Here is a 15,100-nt window from a genome sequence, read left to right on the forward strand (position 1 = left end):
AAGGCTGTAACTATGATGATGATTTAATAGAGGGCTTAAGCCATTCATCTTCTGCCCAGGAATAAGATACACATCCCTTTGGGGTTTTGTGAACAAGGAAGAAAGCTAGAACCTAATCAGAAAGGGTGAGGGGAGATGCATAAGTCATTCAGCATTTAAGGTAGCTAAATCGTGTTCATCTGAGCATTAACTTTCCAGTACTTAAATTTGAATTGCATGAAGGCTTGTTATTGGGTTTTTATTTTTATTTTATTTTTTTACAACACTCAAGTATATTATGTGCTTTACAGAACAAGGAAAAAGATGTTATCTCTATATGAAGAGTTTAGTCTAGTTTTAGATGCAACTAGGGGGGAAAAACCAAACAAGTAATTCATTTTAAGCATGTGTGGATCTTATTGTTGGTTCTTCTATGATTTCTTTTTAACTGATTTCTCTCTGCAGCATGCCAGAAGTGAGCTTTTAGAAGAGATTTAACTTGAGAGAATGAAATGTCTTGGAGAACAGATTTAAGAAGTAGAATAGCAGAAGTTAGAGAGATCAAATTGGGAGAATGAAATAAAGCAAATTAGTGAGTTTGGGGGACCACAGTAAGTCAGAGATATAGTTTGAGGCTAAAAAGCTTATGGCTATGTACTTGTACTTGTGTTGTAGAGTAATAGGGACCCAGGGGAAGTATTCCAAGTGTGGAGGTGGTATGGTCAAAAATAGGAAAGTTACGTTTTTCAAATAGCTAATCAATGTTACTGTTTAATGTGACTCATAAAAGGGACCAGGAACATAAAACGTTTTGAGATTTTGGCAGTTATAGTCACTTAATTAAATGAATAATTATATCACATTAAATTATTCAAAATAACATGCACATAGCATAATGTCACTGTTGCCTCTGAATAAAAAAAGGATATTTGTCATGGATGCAGTGGAAGTGTGTAAAATAGTTGTTGTTACATGCAGCTGCAGTCTGAAGAGGGGCATGGTAATTGTATAACCTTTAAGTTTAACTTGAAGCTGTAATTCACTTTTAAGATTTGATCAGTATCATGTACTGTACATTAGGAAATAGAAACAGCATATGTGATGAATGAGGTCAAGTATCACAGTGAGGCAAACTGGAGAGGTTATCCTGTAATGTTTATTTTAACCTTGCTTCAAATCAGACAAATGATTCTCTTGAGTAAATTAGATCATTGTATTTCCACAAATTAGATTAAGTGTATATTCAAGTAGTTTCTATATATAAACATATGTCCTACTAAAACAAATAAGATACATGATAATCTGGTAACTGTTTTTGAAAACAAAAAAAGTATTATTAATTATTTATATAGTACCCAAAATTGGGTTATAAAGGAGGAGAGTGATTGAATCATCAAAGGGACTGGTAATGGGAGAGTGTGCCGCCTTCTGTTGAATCACCAAAGGGACTGGTAATGGGAGAGTGTGCCGCCTTCTGTTTCTAGGTCATTGCATGAAACCAAGTCCAGGTTGGCAGTGGTTAGGAATGGGAAACTAATTTATGTCTAAAGAGAATGTGCCTTAATCTGTGCTAGCTCATGAACTGAAACATACGATTTGTTTGTTTAGGAACTTTTAGGAGGCAAACATGGAGTTCAATTCCTCTTCTTCAGGAGCAGGGAGGGTCATGACCTTTCCTCTGGGAGTTTCCCAATGTATTGCCCCACTCTTTTGAAATGCCAGAGTGAAAGTGGAGATTTGTACTCTAAAGGAGAACTGGCTGGATCATAGCTTTTTGCAGCTGAGGCTGGAGTGAAGGGTGTGTATGTTTAGCCAGCCTTTGAAGAGCCTCTGTCAGGAGAAAAGAACAAGCTCCATCAGAAGAGAAAATTACAAAGGTTCTTGAAAAGTCTGAGTGTTATGGGCCTGCTCCAGAGCCCGTTGGGGTCATTGGAAAAACTCTTATTGACCTTAATAGGCTTTGGAACAGGCCTGTAATGATCTGGATAGAGCTAGAAGGTCAGAAAGACCCACTGTGGAGCCTCAGAATACTCAGAGGTTTGGGTCAGTGAGCTTCCATATTTCTAGGTCCTTATATGAACAATGCATTGTTTGAGGTGCACCCACCATAAACAGTGACAGCTGCTGCATGACTAATGTGAAATGAGGTAAGCACCTTAGTTCAATACGTAGTACACAAGAATCCACATCAAAACATCGCCATTGGGTGTGTTCCAATACAGTGTGTGATAATTAAACCTCTTTTGATGGTTTTTAGTTGAGAGACTAAAGCTCAAATGGACAAAGAAATTACAATGCCCTCTAAAATGGAGGTACCATCTCTAGGTTATATATGAGGCTTACTGTCAGAGCCCCATTGTTCTGCTTGTCTCTTTTCTCTTCCTAGCTCTTTCTTTTGTCACTTACTTACAGCCCTTAACAGTGAAATACTCCAACATAATGCTTTGAAATGTATTTCTTTTTTTTTAAATGAACAATCTGAATGAAGATTAAACTGAGTCTTTCTTCTGTTTAAAAAGGAAAACAAACCAGCTAGAATTAAACCTTCATCTTACGTAACTCACTGATGTCCTATAGCGCATAAGAGATATCTTGGGTTTATAGAGTTGGGTGATAAAAAACTATAAATAAGTGCAACATAGGGAATCGTTTTTATTCTTCTAGTTTGATTCTGATCACAAGACATCTGCCAAATATTGAAATAATTGTTTTTAAAACATCAATATTAAACCATTTTCTAATCCTTGAGGTGCTGTAAGGATTGTTTGGAATTAATCCGTAAATGTTCTGGACACATTATATAAATGGGATTACATTTTCTGCAGTTTAATGTAAGGGAGCAGAGAAATAAAATGGAAAATAAATTAAAAAGGGGGGTGAGGTAATGAAATGAAGACATTTGAAAGTACTTGGGGATTTTTCTGAAAGCACTAGAACCACAACGAATTCCATTATTATTGTGGGTGATAATACCCTATTTGGGTTCAGTTTTATCTCATCTACATTTTACAACATAGACAAGAGTCAACATAGATTTGAAAAGGAGAATTTCTCAAGTATTTGTTAATTAATATTACTTTTTAAAAATGTTTGGTCAATGATGCAGTGCTGACGGGAGACTTATTGTATTTATCCAATTTTGCCATATACCAAGCAAATCATTACTGCCACAAAAGCAGTTTTTCCTCATTAAAAACAACAACAACAAAATAACTTTAAAATAGTGGAGGAGGTGAAGAATGTGATGTAATGGAATATAATGTGCACAGTCTCTGATATTTTTAATCATTATAATCCTGCAAGCGTTGCATATTTCCCTAATGTAACCATTGGTGTTTCAGTCATTCTCTTTCTGTAACCGTGAAAAGTTATCTTAAGAATCCATCAGAATATAAAATATGAAATTATAGGTGTATATTTGCTTTTTAAACTATTGTCTGGATCTTTCACAAGGAGTCAAATTTTTGCCTAGGAAACCAAATTGATATAAACAGCACAATTTGAATTTACTGGGCCCAAATAAAGGGGAAAAAATTACTTGCCTATAGTATTTTCCTGTTGTTTTGCTTGAAGTGTCAGATAGATCATTAGGTAGTAAAATATGAAAATAATATATAAGGAGTGGCTTTCTTTTACAAACAATTAATAATTAAATAGTCCCTATTTCTTTTACTAATGCAATTATTTGTAACCCTCATCTTGTTCCTTTCATTTCTTTGTTTAAAACATAGTTTAATCAGCTCTTGCTTCTCAAATTAATGTCAGATTTATTATAGCTGCATGAATGTTTTGAACTAGAATCAATACAGAAGAGAAGTTACACGTATAATAATTTTGATTAGGAAACCACTAATCTGACTACTTCACCAGCATTCCACAAACAATGAGATATTTGAAGAATATGTAGTCTGTTCTTCCATATCAGCAAGTTCATGAGACAAAAATTATGCCTGTTCCAGCTTCATTATAATGACACCAAGGATGAATTTGGCTCCATATTTCTTAGAAAGCTTTTACTGCTCTTCAACACTGTAATGGGTAAACATGCAGAATATATATATTCTGTTCAGATGCATTGTCTGCATGTTAACCAGAACCTTATGTTTTCATTGTTTCATGTAAAGCAATTTCAGTTTTCCAAACATTTCTAAATCAAAAACATTGGTATTATTAGGAGTGGAGGTGAAGTTTGCACTTATTTAGTGTGTGCATAGTCGTCTAGCCAAGCGATGGCATCTTCAGTGACGTGATGCAGTTCTTCTAGGCCACCCCGGAACCTAGTCAGGTTTGCACTGGAAGGTTAGATCTGAACACCCTTGAACGAAATCCGGGAAGATTCAGATCCATATTTGAGATTTTCAGCTTAGGCAAACCTTTTGACATGACATTAGATCAAAAATAAAGCTTCCAAAATGAATGAGTTGCACACTGCATTGGACACAATAAATTGAAATACTTGCATTTGCCACAGTACAGAAATTCAACTGAAATATCTTTTGTTCCTGAGGTATAGAATATCATATTAATTGTTCCTCTGAAGAACTGTGATCTTTGTTTAAAAAAACAAAACAAAATACTGCTGCAAACCAAAACTGAAGTGTTTGAGCATGTCAAAATACTAATGAAACAGATTTTAAGGTCTTCAGTGCAGGGGCTGTCTTGTGGTCTGTCTGTACAGACCCTAGCACTATAAAGTTGGACTCCTGATTGGCGTATGTAGGCACTAGTATAATATAAACAGTGAAATTAATAGGCCAGCTTTTCCAAAGAGCTCAGCTCCCGTTTAGGCATCTAAATGAAATGGCTAGATTTTCAAAAGTGCTCAGTGCTCAACAGATCCTATTATTTCCTACTATATTGCTGAATGCTGAGCACTTCTGAATATCTGGCAACTTCCTTTGGGTGCCTAAATGGGAACTTCTGGGTGCTCAGAACCTAGGAAACTCAGGCTACTTATTAAAGATGATTATTCTGATGACTGTAGAGAGCTTGTACTTCCTTTGTAGTTTAAAGATGCTGTAAACATTTCAGCAGTGAATGCTGCCTTTTCCTTTTTGTGAGGAGTGCAGCTATGATGCTTTAGCAGAGATTTCCTGAGTTACTCTGCCTGCACAGGACAACCAAGCAGAATAACAGGGGACTGAGGGAGTGTGATCAGCAGAAGTTTGTATAATACCATAGTATTGTACTGCAAGAAAATAATGCAGTATGCAGAAAGTAGGGCTAGTTAGTGAGTGAATGGACCTGGAAACCAGTATATCTGAGATTAAATTTGCAGTCATTAGAGAGCTAGGCTCTGTTTCAGACTCTGCTACTAGTTCAACTTGTGACCTTGGGTAAGGTACTTAACACCTCTCTGTTCCGCAGTTTAGCCCTCTATACTCCTTATCTCCCACACAAGTGTTGTAATGCTTAGAATTTGCAAAGCATTCTAAAAAAGTGTAGTGCAAAGGACAGTCTATTATTGTTTTGAGTATTGCATATCTACTTCTTTTTTTAAAATATAATAAAAAAATGTTTAGGATTTGTAGTCTGTAGCAGCCTCTTCTTTCAGGCTCATTTATCATGAAGAAAACATTTGTCTATTTCTTGATAACTAGATAGACTGGAAGGAGGGCATTTTGCCAGAGCTATCAGAAAGGGCATAGTGTGGAAACACCACTCAGACACTTCTTGTCAAGTGATGCTTTACTAACATTTTGATCAATATGTCTGCCTCTTCATCCCAGGAGCCAAGAAAGGTAGGAAACTGCTAATTGGTGATTCAGTTTAGACGATCACATAAAAGTAGCTTTGCTATAGGGAAATGAGCACTTTGTGTTTGATTATTGGTAAGTGCTAGAGATCTGCTTTCTCAAACCAGACTCCAGAGATTTTTTTTTTCAGACTAGTACTAGGTGGTTTTCATAGGTTTTTCTTATTTTCTGTTGCTTATCATACTAAAGAGTTTGAATTCTCTGGCAGCTCTAAAGATGCTTTTCTCACATGAAAGCCCCATGGATACACATTGATCCATAGCTCTTAATTTACATACATTCCCTCCAATAGTGCTGCTGATGTATATTTGTTATAGATTTGGTAACTGGTTTAGATAAAAAACATTAATGCAAAACACCATTAAGTGGATAAAGTTGCTCCTTAGTGTATTGAACATACATTTTTCTTCAATTTACTTACACTAGCCCTTAGTCCGTACGCTAATCTTTTACTCTTACTGCACTAAACATAAATCACACTTTTGGAATTAAAATTGGAGATGCCTGATGACATGACACACTGCTTGAAAAGTTGAATTGAGCCACAGTATAGCTTGCATAGGGCTATTATTTGAATCCATTTTAATGAAATGGTTATATATACCTAGAGGTCTGGGAAATTCAGTTTTGCTGCACAATTTCAATTCATATGTGTTTTGCATCCCCTGAACGTTGTTTTTGAGGTTTACTCAAAATCAAATCCAAAAACTCAAATTTAAATTCAGGCTGCCCAGTTTCCCCTGGTATTGCACTGAGACAAGTAAAACCACAAATTCTGCATGGTTTTGGTGCAAAATCCTAAATCAGTCCATGTTTGTTCAAAAGAAGTATTAGCACTTGGAAACCTTGGTTGGAGTTTCTGGTTTGTAACTCAACCCAAAACCAAGCAGCTTTCATGTGGTTTGTGGTTTTGTTGTGAACATTTTACACAGCTCTAAATATATCCTGAGAAAGGTTTTATGTAAACACCAACTGAATTTGTTTAATTATTTTATGTATAGTGAAATGTGGTCAATTTTGTGTTTTCCTCTTTAAATGTCACGTTCATTTTCAGGGGGAAACAATTAGAGCTGGCAACACTATAGAAGTAGGTTTTTATTGTTAAAGTAAACAAACCAGGGATGAGAAATCTTTCTTGTGAGAAGAGAACAATCTATACCCCCTGTAATAGAATATCAGATGGACACAGACAGACACCACTTAGTACAAATCAGGCTTATTTTTACCATTAAGAAGACGGTAAGATTATGGATTCATTTCCCATCATAATTATCAGATTAACTGAATACTTTTCTATCATTTAGTAGAATAACGTTTCACTCAGAGAAATTGATTCAGACATGGCTCCAATATTTACCCAAGAGGTCTCTGCAACTCCACATCTGTTAATCATGCTTTGGCTCTCAACTAGAAACAATGGGCCAAATCTGGCTCACTTTTCTCATGTAAGTAGTTCTAATGACTTCATTAGGACAAGAAAGCGGAGCAGGATTTGATCTTTACTGTAAAATAAATTCTCCAGCCTACAACATGCAGAGTTTTAGGAGACTGTGAAATTAAATGTGCAAATTTAACTTTGAACAATGTTTTTCATTTAGGCTTTTTTTGCCAAATGGCCTAGTGTTTAGAAGGATGAAAACCTGGCTGTAGCACATCAACTTAAATTGAATTATGTTTAGTTCACCAGAAGTCTTTGGCCTAGCTTGTTTTGTTCCATCTGTAGCTCTCTTTAACCCACAATTTAATGTGTATTTCACATTTTTGGCATTGTCAAGACATAATCTTATGAATGATGATTAAGCAGATTGCACTTAACCTAATCTTGTAGCCCTTAATGCTTTGTTCCATTGCTCGGTATTTAAAACAGATCTTTAATTAGCATAATTTCCCACCAGAAAATACCCTTGATTATCTGGAATTGTAAAATTCTGAGCTTTTCCCCTCTTACTGACTATCTACGGAGGTTAGATTAGATAATGTGAGAATGAAAATTGCCCAGTTTTGGCTCTATTTAATTTACTAGGCAGATGGTTTATTTTATTTTTACTATAGCCTCAAACTTCAAAGGAAGGTCAGTTTCATGGAGGCAAGGGTTTTTTAGGGTTTATTTTTATTACCTTAGTTTTACCCATACCTTGTTTGATGTAGGTATGGGTAATGTTTCGACAGTCAAGCCCCAATTCGTAAGAACACTGAGGCATGTGCTTAAGTTAAGTGCTCTCCTGAACAGGGATGCTTTCTTGAATTCAGGCCATAGTAAGGTAGGGCTTTTGATATCTCTTCTGCTAGAAAAATAATGGTAACATAATCATTGTGAATGACCTACTACTCAACAGATGGGTCATTAGTTTGGTAAATGGAGAATATTTATTTTCTTTGGATACTTACTATAATAAAAGAGTGCTGATCTAATGCACTGAGCATACTTGTCAGTCTTTAAAAATACAATAAATAAATAGAATAGTCAATTTTCCCAACTAAAATTAAATAAATAAATCTAATAAAAATTTTCCATTACTCTATATTTTAATCTCCTCCAGTCATTCCTTTTCATTCAAGTATTTTACCTATGTTTTGACCCTATTAGCACCACAGAGTTTGTGACGTCCTGTTACATCTGGTCTGTCTAATTCCCAAGAGTCCTTATGTATTTGTTTATTTCTGTTATCTTCACCATTGCCATTAACCTTAGCCCAAAAGTTAAATCTAACAATTTAATCCTTAGATTTATAGGCATTTCTCCCATAGCTACCTGCATCACACACAATGGTGTTGTAATACTTGCACCACATGCAGTTCTCAGAGCATGGGCTTGGATTGGCTCTGCATGTTTAAGTGTAGATTTAGAAGCTGAACTGAAGTCTTGGCATCCATAATTTAAAACTTCATGCCCTAGACAACATCATCAGCATATTCTTATCTGCACCCCATGTGTTCCCATCAATACTTTTAAGCAGATTCATCCTATTTTTACATTTAGTCTTGATATTACCTATATAATCTTTCCATGTTAGTTTGTTTTGAACATAGCTCTTAAGAATATAAAATTTTGAACTCCCAGAATTTTCTCTGCATAGAGATGCAGGTTCCATTTTTCCTTTTTATGAAGTTCATTCCCTTTGTTACCATAAGAATGGCCATACTGGATCAGACCAAAAGGTCCATCTAACCAAGTATCCTGTCTTCCGACAATGGCCAATGCCAGCTGCCCTAGAGGTAATGAATAGAACAGGTAATCATCAAGTGATCCATGCCCTGTTGCCCGTTCCCAGCTTCTGGCAAACAGAGACTAGGGACACCATCCCTGCCCATCCTGGCTAATAGCCATTGATGGACCTATCCTCCATGAATGTATCTAGTTCTTCTTTGAACCCCGTTATAGTCTTGGCCTTCACAACATCCTTTGGCAAAGAGTTCTACAGGTTGACTGTGCATTGTGTGAACACTTCCTTTTGTTTATTTGAAACCTGCTGCTTATTAATTTCATTTGGTGACTCCTAGTTTTTGTAAAGGAATAAATAATACTTCCTTGTTTTAGCAAGTGAGAACTTAAATTCCCAAGTATCTACCCATTTTGAAATCCCCCTGAGCTAGGAAAAGTACTAATAAGGCACTATCTTAATTCTTCTGGAGTTTGACCCATACAGCACAGACTTCCACAAATAGAGTAATACTTACTCTTGCCCATACACTCTTTGGGCAATTATTAATCATGCTATTAAGCAAAGTAGGGCTGATAACAATCCCATGTGAAGTGCCATGAGTAAGTTTATAAATTTTCAGCAAAGCTTTCCCCACCCTGACTTTTCTGGTTTTGTCACTTAAGGAGTTTCTTATTCACCAGAACATTCTTCTTCTTATTCCAATTGCAGATAGTTTATACAGCAAGCCTTCCCTCTATAGCATGTCATGTGTTTTTTTTCAATGTCCAAAAAGACAGTGATCATAACCTCTCTATCCCTCTTGCTTTTCTTTGTTTCCATTTCTAAACCCACAACTGTGCATCATCTTTTCTTGAAACCACTTTCATAAAAACTTTGTATACAGTTTATAATTTCATTTCCACCCAGTATGCTGCTAATATCTCATTTATCATTCTTTCCATAATTTGGTCCTCACATTATGGGAGAGCAATAGGTCTATACATATCAGGTCTTGTGCATAATTTACCAGGTCTTCTTAATGGTATAACCACCATTTGCTTCCATTTTACCGCTAATATTCCTTCTCCCCATATACTATTATATAATTTCAATAAAATCATTAAACTACTTTCTGGTAGGTGCCTACATATGATATCTTTACTTGGAACTGTATTTTTATGTTTGTCTATACCTTTTTTGAATTTTTTTAGCTGAAATTTTCATTCAGTACATCATCTTTATGTTCTACCCAGCTTTTTAAGAGTTCACAATTTTCTTCAGCAAACATTCTTTGTACACAAAATAAAGAATTTTGTGTACAAAGAATGTTTGCTGAAGAAAATAAGAATTAATGCAATTAATGCAAGAATTAATGCAAAATAAAGAATTTTGTGTATCACTACTGACTTTTTGAAACTCTTTTCCTAAAATTTCTGCTTTTCCCAGGTTAGAACTTTCAACTTATATCACTTATGATAAGACCAGGTATAAATTTGTTTTTGCTCTGTATCCCATTCATTCTTTTATCCTGTTTATATGTCTTTGAAATCTTGGAATCTTTGTTTATTTTCCTATAGTATTTTATCTAACTCTTTCTGTGCCTTGTTAATAACTCTCTCTGCCACCACTTTACATATTTTATAGTTCATTAAGTCCTTGCTATTCATATACTTTTTACTTGTTTGTATGCCTGGTTTCTTTCTTTCGTTGCTGCCTTACAATCTTCATTCCACCAGGGAATTGAATTACTGAGTTTGTGGCAATTCCATGTTACATAGAGAGACGTTGGCTGCTGCTACAACTCTATCATATTATCCTGACATTCCTCTAAATTTTCACTTGTACAATTGGAATTTAGATACTCATCGCACTTCCTCTTAAAGAGTCCTCAATTTGCTTTTCTAAGGCTTGAGGTTGGGATTCCTTCAGCATTATCAACATTCAACAATATATTAATTGGTCTTGATATACAATTAATACAGGGAAGTGGTAAGTAGGCTCCTTTCTGCTCTCAACTTCTGCTGTTTATAGTCCCCTCCAAGCCCCTCTCCAGCTGGGCTTAAGCTTGGCCCACTTTTCAGATGTAGCCTGCTATGTTAATTGGCTTCTCAAGCCCACGGGGTACATACCCCATCATAGTTACACACAGTTTCAACATAATTATTTTTGAAAATTGTCTAAGTGCATTTATTTTGATATTTGACAGATCAACACTAATTCATATTTGATACAGAGTAGAATTAATATTGAGAGAAGAATAAGCACATATGAGCTTTACCTCTTTAAACTCTGATGCAACCCAGACAGTGAACTGGAATCAACTTGACATCTTCACCAGGACAGTTAATATGAACAAATATCATCTTTACTAGAAAACAATGAGCAGACAGTCCTGGGAGTTGAGGATGCTTATTAGGAAAGGAGAGGTAAGGTTTACAGAAGAAACAGAAACTTAAACTAATTATTCAAAGCAGTACTTGCAATAGTGAATGACTCTGAAAACCACGCATAAAATGTTTATGACATAGTCCTGATCACAACCATGATGTACAAGGCACTGCAAAGCAGAGCTGATCAGGATTTTTTCAGCTAAGCATTTTTCATTGGAAAATGCCAATTTGTCAAAACCAAGCCATGTTGCAGGAATGTACCAGTTTCAACAAAGTTTTGTCAGGGAAGGTGTCTCAAGACAAGGATAGAATTTCTGGTCAAAATCAGAGAGAGAGGTGTACATGCCACAATAGCAACGAGCCTGGTGGGCAAGAACTCCCCTGAGATGCAGGTGACTCAGGTTCATGTCTCTGCTCTGTCTACTTCAGACTAGGTTTCCCCTATCTCGGGAGTGTCCTAGCCATTAGGCTATTGGTTGTTTTGGGGTGGGTCTTGCATGTTCTCTTTCTCTCCAAAACCTTTTTTTTCATGAAAAACAACAACTTCAAAATGTTCCAGGTTCATTCTAATATGGAACAATACAGTTCCTGAAATCTTGAAAAGTTTCATGTGACAGGAAACTTATTTTCCATCCACCTCTTCAGCAGATGTAGACAAGACCCCTCCCCTGCAGAACTTACAATCTAAGAATACAAGCAACATTCAGAAGATGGGTATATGGCAGTGGGGTGCAGGGGGAAGAGTGAGCCAATCAAATGTGTATGTAGGTTTTTAAAATGTATTTACATAAATAAAATAACAACTTTCCCCTGCTCCTCCTCCTTGCCATTAGACTTTGCTGCTGTTCCTTTTCCCTTTTCCTCCCATAAGTATGTGAAAATGGCCATACTGGGTCAAACCAATGGTCCAGCTAGCCCAGTATTCTGTATTTTGACAGTGGTCAGTGCCAGATGCTTCACAGGGAATGACCAGAGCATGGCAATTTTTGAGTGATCCATCCCTTGTCATTCAGCTTCTGTCATTCAGAGGCTAGGGACACCAAGAACATGGGCTTGCATCTCTGACTCTCTTGGCTTAAATAGCCATTAATGGATCTATCTTTCGGGAACTTATCTAATTATTTTTTTAACCCAGTTATAGTTTTGGACATCACAACATCCCCTGGCAACGAGTTCCACGGGTTGACTGCATTGTATGAAGAAGTACAATGTCTGTTTTAAACCTGATGTCTACTAATTTAATCAGGTGACCCTTGGTTCTTGTGTTATGTGAAGAGATAAATGACACATTCTCCTTCTCCAGACCACTCATGATTTAATGGACCTCTATCATATCCACCCTTAGTCATTTCTTTTTCCAAGCTGAAAAGTCCCAGTTTTTTTAATCTCTCCTCACGTGGAATCTGTTCCATACCCCTAATCATTTGTGTTGCCCTTATGTATAACTTTTCCATTTCTAATACATATATTTTTGAGATGAAGTGACAAAAACTGCATGCAGTATTCAAGGTGTGAACATACCATGGATTTATATAGGGGCATTATGATATTTACTGTCTTACTACTTATCCCTTTCCTAATAGTTTCTAACATTCTGTTAGCTTTTTTGACTGCTGTTGCATGTTGAGCTGATGTTCTCAGGCAACTATGCACAATGACTCCAGGATCTTATCCTTTAGTGGTGACAGCTAATTTAGATCCCATCACTTTGACTTTATAGTTGGTATTATGTTTTTTTAATGTGCATTATGTTGTGCTTATCAATATTGAATACCTCTGCCATTTTGTTGTCCAGTCACCCAGTTTTGTGAGATCCTTTTGTAACTCCACGCAGTCTGCTTTGGACTTAACTGTCCCGAGTAATTTTTTATCATCTGCAAATGTTGCCACCTCACTGTTTACCCCTTCTTCCAGATCATTTGTGAATAAGTTGAATAGCCCTGGTCCCAGAGCAGATCCTTGGAGGACCTACTATTTAGCCCTCTCCATTCTGAAAATTTAAGATTTATTTCTACCCTTTGTTTCCTGTCTTCTAACCAGTGACTCATCCCTGAGAGGATATTCCCTCTTATTACATGACTGCATACTTTGCAGTCATGTAATACCTTTGGTGAGGGACCTTGTCAAAGGCTTTCTGAAAGTCCAAGTACACTATATTGACTGGATCACCCCATCCACTTGTTTGCTGACCCTCTCAAGAATTCTAATAGATTGGTGAGGCATGATTTCCCTTTATAAAAGCCATGTTGACTATTCTCCCACAATTCTGGTTCATCTGTGTGTCCGACAATTCCACTCTTTAGATAATTTCAGTCAGTTTGCCTGGTTCTGAAGTTAGGTTTACTGGCCTGTAATTGCCAGGATCGCTTCTGAAACTTTTTTTAAAAAATTTGGTTTCACATTAGCTATACTCCAGTCATTTGGTGCAGAAGCTGCTTTAAGTGATAGGTTACATGCCACAATTAGTAGTTCTGCAATTTCATATTTGAGTTCCTTCAGAATGCCTGGGTGAATACCATCTGGTCCTGGTGATTTATTACTGTTGTCAGTTTGTTGCAAAACAAATCCCAGACCATTTTGGGATAATTATATGTTTGGTAACAATCTGTTTTCCTTTTTTGCATCAGCCCTTGAATATCATGAAGTCTGAAATTTGGCTTCTTAGATTTGTTTCACAAGCCCTGGGCTCTCATCTTTCTTTGAGCAGATAAAAGAGCAAAAGAACTTTGAGTAGTGTCATGAATGACTCAGGTCCAATCTAAAGGAGAATACCATGAGATTAGGAAGTTAAGATTAGATTGTCATAAAAATTGGCTCATTCTGTAACATTTTTCATTCTCGTTACAATCTTCAGCACAAAAAGAGTCTTCCTCTTGAATGTATTTCTCATCTTATTGTAGTCACAAGGATGAAAAAAGGTTGTAGTTTTCTCTGTTCTTGTTACAATCTTTTTTTGTCAAGAGGATGGATTAGTTTGATGCCATTTGTCAGTCTAATAATAATCTTTGCACTGGAATAAAAATGAGTCTGTACGCTCAGAATAAAGGCATAGCAGGCACTGAAGTTCTGTGATGAGAGAATTTGACTATAGAAATATATCAACATTTTCTCTTGCTAATTCTTTCATTCGTGTCCTGAGTGTGAACAATTTTTGTCATTCTATCTACTATAGCCACACTCTGAAAATGATGTGAAAATACAAGCAATAACTTATTTCCTTTATAAAATGTGATATGAAACTGATTACTCTTCTAAACCAGTAATCAATAACTGGTAGTGGATAGTACAGATATAACTCCCCCCCCCAATTTGTTTAGACAGTTTACTGATTATTTTTATTTTTTAAATGTGAATCCAGTTCTTGTGAAAGGGGCCAGATTGATCTGGAGAGATCACTATTAAGATTTACAAAGTGGCTCATTCTTTAGGACTATTTGGTCTTTGACATCTCTGGTGTGAGTGCTAGCTGTGACTCAAAACCTCTGGGTGCTAATTGGCAGAGGGCACAGGGGTACAAAGGGTCACAGGAATCTCCTGGGCCTGATATCTACATACTAGTCCAGGGGTCAGCAACCTTTCAGAAGTGGTGTGCCAAGTCTTCATTTATTCACTTTAATTTAAGGTTTTGCATGCCAGTAATACATTAACGTTTTTAGAAGGTCTCTTTCTATAAGTCTATAATATATAACTAAACTATTGTTGTATGTGAAGTAAATAAGGTTTTTAAAATGTTTAAGAAGCTTCATTTAAAATTAAATTAAAATGCAGAGCCCCCCAGACAGGTGGCCAGGACCAGGGCAGTGTGAGTGCCATTAAAAATCAGCTCGCCTGC

This window comes from Mauremys reevesii, linkage group 1, assembly GCF_016161935.1.
Source record: "Mauremys reevesii isolate NIE-2019 linkage group 1, ASM1616193v1, whole genome shotgun sequence".
In the NCBI taxonomy this organism is placed as follows: Eukaryota; Metazoa; Chordata; order Testudines; family Geoemydidae; genus Mauremys; species Mauremys reevesii.